Consider the following 4351-nt stretch of genomic DNA (forward strand, 5'->3'; position numbering starts at 1 on the left):
GTGGGAAAGCTCCTAGCTTCTCACCCTTAAGTATGATGTTACTCTGGGGTTTTTGTAGATTTTTTAAAATTAAGTTGAGGAAGTTCCCTTCTATTCATAAGTCTACTAAGAATTTTTATCATGAATCATCAAATGCTTTTCTGCATTTACTAATAAGATCAAGTAATTTTCCTTTTTTAGCCTTTAGCCTGTTGGCATGATTACATAATTGATTTTTTTTAAAGCTGAATCAGCTTTGCATATCTGGGATAAGTCCCACTTGATCATGCTGTATATAATTCTTTTTCTACATTGTCAGGTTTAATTTGCTAGTATTTTGTTGAAAATGTTGGCATCTCTGTTCATGAGACATATTTCTCTTCTTGTCTTTGATGGTCTTGGTTTCAGAGTAATGATGACCTCACAGAATAACTAGAAAATATTCTCTCTGCTTCCATCCTCTGAAGAGGTCATAGAGAATTGATGTAATTTCCCCCTTGAATATTTGGTTGAATTCACTAGCAAACTCAGGACTATTGCTTTCTGTTTTAGATTATTAATTGTTGATTCATTTTCTCTAACAGATAAAGGCCTATTCAGATTATCTATTTCTTTTTGTGTGAGTTTTGGCAAACTATGTCTTTCAAGAAACTGGTCCTTTTCATCTAAGTTATCAAATTTGTGGGCATAAGGTTATTCAAATTATTCCCTTATTATCCTTCTTATGTCCATAGGATCTGTCATGATGTCCATTCTTTCATTTATTAATAATCCTCTCTCTTTTTTCCTTAATTAACCTGACTGTGAAGTGAAGTGAAAGTCATGTCTGACTCTTTGCAACCCCATGGACTGTAGACCACCAGGGTCCTTTGTCCATGGGGTTTTCCAGGCATATTGGAGTGGGCTGCCATTTCCTTCTCCAGGGGATCTTCCCAACACAGGGTCTCCTGCATTGCAGGCAGACTTTTTACTGTCTGAGCCACCAGGGAAGCCTAGACACATCAATTTTGTTGATCTTTTCAAAAAAGCAGCTTTTGAGTCCATCTTTTCCTCTATTAATTTCCTGTTTTCAATTTCATTGATTTCCTTTTTGCTTGTTTGTTTTGTTTTTCCTGTATAAAAGACGATCCCAATATCAAGGTATAAGGAAGGGGAGAACAAAGGACATACCCCTTGGTGTAAGGACAAGTGGGGCAGAAGAAGGATAAGCCTCAAAAGGAGGGGTGGGAGGGACCATCATTACAGGAGCAAAATATTCTCTGTAAAAAGTTGGAGGAGTCTCCACAGCCTCAGAGATGGAGGGGAAGGTCACCTTCTCAGTGAGGGCTCTCCACTCAAGTGTTCAAAGGAAGGGAAATGTCTGTGCCTCTTCTCTTGGTTCTTGTGTTGCGAATTCTGTTCCTGACACCAACTGTCTCGCTGTATCTCACTGTTCTCACTGTTTGCTGGACCCAAGGTAGGCCAGGCGTGAGCTAAGAGGCTGGAAGAAGACTCAAGGAGCCATGGGAACTGCAGACAGGTTTATTCTCTCCTGGCTGACACAGTAGCCGTAGCAGTAGACATGCTGTATTCTCTCTTCTTGTGGCTGACCCCAGACACAGCCCTGACGCAGCAGTAAGGCCGCCACTCTTTGGGTGGAGTTGCTGAGTTGGACATGACTGAGCGACTTCACTTTCACTTTTCACTTTCATGCATTGGAGAAGGAAATGGCAACCCACTCCAGTGTTCTTGCCTGGAGAATCCCAGGGACAGGGGATCCTGGTGGGCTGCCGTCTATGGGGTTGCTACCCATTCCAGTATTCTGGCCTGGAGAATTCTGTGGACTGTATAGTCCACGGTGTTGCAAAGAGTCAGACACGAATGAGCAACTTTCACTTGGAAAGCATCCATTCTGTTGCCCACTCTGGGTTACCTTCAGCCTTGTGTAAATAAGAGTACTGTAGGGCTCAGAATCAAGAAGGAAATGGCAACCCATTCCAGTATTCCTGCCTGGAGAATCCCATGGACAGGGGAGTCTGGTAGACTACAGTCCATGGGGTTGCAAGAGTCAGACACAACTTAGCAACTAAAGCAGCAGGAAGCAGGGCTCAGAAGGCAGAGATTCACTTGTATGGATTAAAAGTCAGCAACTCCAGCTGCAGAGCAGTGCTCCAACTTCTGCATCTCAGGTACCATCAACTGCACTAGCAGGGCCCTCTAGGGGAAAAAGCAGCCTTGGAATAGAGACACATCTTGGAGCCAGTCATCCTCTGGGTACAATTTGATCAGGTCAAAGATTTTGCCTAACTGGTCAGCTTCAGAGTTTTTACAGAACAGAAGTTTTTGATGAAACATGTCTGCAAAGGTACAGCCAACCTTCCACTTGTCCAAAGGTGTTGCATACATAGACTGCAAAAGAACTTCTGGAGCAGAGTGTAACAACCACAGGTGTAGTGCCATCTGGTAGCTCTAAATTCTGGCTAGGCCAAAGTCAACCAGCTTGACAGTCCTATCTTGTCACCAGAATGTTCTCTGGCTTCCGGTCTCAGTGAACGATGCAATTAGCATGAAGGAAATCTAAGACGTTAAGTTGCTCAGTCATGTGCAACTCTTTGCAACCCCATGGACTGTAGCTTACCAGGCTCCTCTGTCCATGGATTTTCCAGGCAAGAATACTGGAGGTCTCCACTGACAAGCCTGATGAGGGTGCCTTGTCTAGATATGTCCTTAGGTCTTGATCCACACGCTCAAACTCAAGGGTCACTTTGATCTCCCGATTAATTTGGGCTGTAGCACAGACATCAATCAGCCCAACAAAGACGGGAAGCTCAAAAGCCTCCAGTCACTGCAGTAAGGCCATCTCACAAACTATGCTGATGGCCAGGCACACTCCAGTATCTCCTCCATAGGGGATTCTTATGTTCCTGAGGGTTGCAAAGTGGCCACTGTGGGGACCACTGTCCCATAGACACCAATACCAATCTCAGCCACTGGCTCATATCAAGGGGTAGCGATTCTCAGACCAGAGGTGACTCTTACCCTGTGTTGGGAGCTGTGGAGGTGGCCTGTCACTGGGGCCCCAGAGCCAATTCCTAGAGCCATACACTTGAGCCGAGGAGCAGCTGTACACTCCAGGCCCAGTCACGACACCGAACACAGACGAGAGCGGTCCTCTTCACCTCCCCCTCACCATGTGGCCAGCTGCCAAAGAGGCACAGGAAATGGGGGGGGGGGCTCAATTTCATTGATTTCTGCTCTAGTTTTTATTATTTCTTTTCTTCTGATTATTTAGATTTAACTTACTCTTCCTAGTTTCTTAAGATGGAAACTTAGACTATTGATTTTAGATATTTTTTTCTTATATAAACATTCAATGCTATAAATTTCCCTCTCAGCACTGCTTTGCTCTATCCCACAAATTTTGATAAGCTGTTTTCTTTTTCATTAGTTTAAAATAATTTTTTTAATTTCTCTTGCAATTTCTTCTCTGACCCATGTGATATTTAAGAGTATTTCATTTAATCTTTGTGTAGTTTAGGAGTTTCCAATAATTTTTCTGTTATTGATTTCTAATTTAATTTTATAATAACCTAAGAGCAGACATTGTATGATTTATATTCATTTAAATATTTTAAGAATGTGGTCCATTTTATTGCCCAGAATGTGGTCCATCTCGGTAAATGTTCCACGTGAACTTGAGTAGAAGGTGTATTCTGTTGTTGTTAGATAAAGTGAGCCTACAGTGATAATATTCTGTTGCTTGATGGTGTTGCTGAATTCAGTTACATCCTTCCTGATTTTCTGCCTGCTAGGCTTGTCCATGTCTGATCGAGGGATGTTGAAGTCTGCAACTATGCCAGTGGAATCATCTGTTTCTCCTTGCAGTTCTATTAGTTTTTGTCTCACATAGTTTGATGCTCTGTTGTTAGGAGCACACACATTAAGGATTGTTAAGTTTTCCTGGAGAATCGACCCCTTTATTATTATGTAATACACTTCTTTATTCCTAATAATTTTCCTTGATTTGAAGTTTTCTCTGCCTCTAATCAATATAGTTACTCTTTTGATTAGTGCTATCACGGTGTATTTTTTCCATTCATGTGCTTTTCCTCTGTATGAGCTTTTACATTTGAAGTGGGCTTCTTTAGACAACATGAAGCTGGGTCTTGTTTTCTGACACACTCTGAGAATCTCTGCCTTCTAATTTAGACCACTGATATTCAAGGTGATTATTGATATAGTTGTATTAATATCTACCATATTTGTTGCCATTTTCTGTTTGTTGTTCTTATTCTTTATTTGTATTTTTGTCTGTTTTTTGGGGGGTTCAAATCTTACTTCTTACTTACATGGTTTCTGAGAAGTTGGATGTAATTCTTATCTTTATTCTTCT

General features: G+C 41.6%; 1 pseudogene; it reads right to left on the bottom strand.

Annotated features, from left to right (window-relative positions):
• Positions 1-1850: 1850 nt before the first annotated feature.
• On the bottom strand, positions 1851-3060 carry LOC120875377 (annotated as a pseudogene).
• Positions 3061-4351: the final 1291 nt, after the last annotated feature.

Source organism: Oryx dammah, unplaced genomic scaffold (assembly GCF_014754425.2).
Source record: "Oryx dammah isolate SB20612 unplaced genomic scaffold, SCBI_Odam_1.1 HiC_scaffold_16, whole genome shotgun sequence".
Classification (NCBI taxonomy): domain Eukaryota; kingdom Metazoa; phylum Chordata; class Mammalia; order Artiodactyla; family Bovidae; genus Oryx; species Oryx dammah.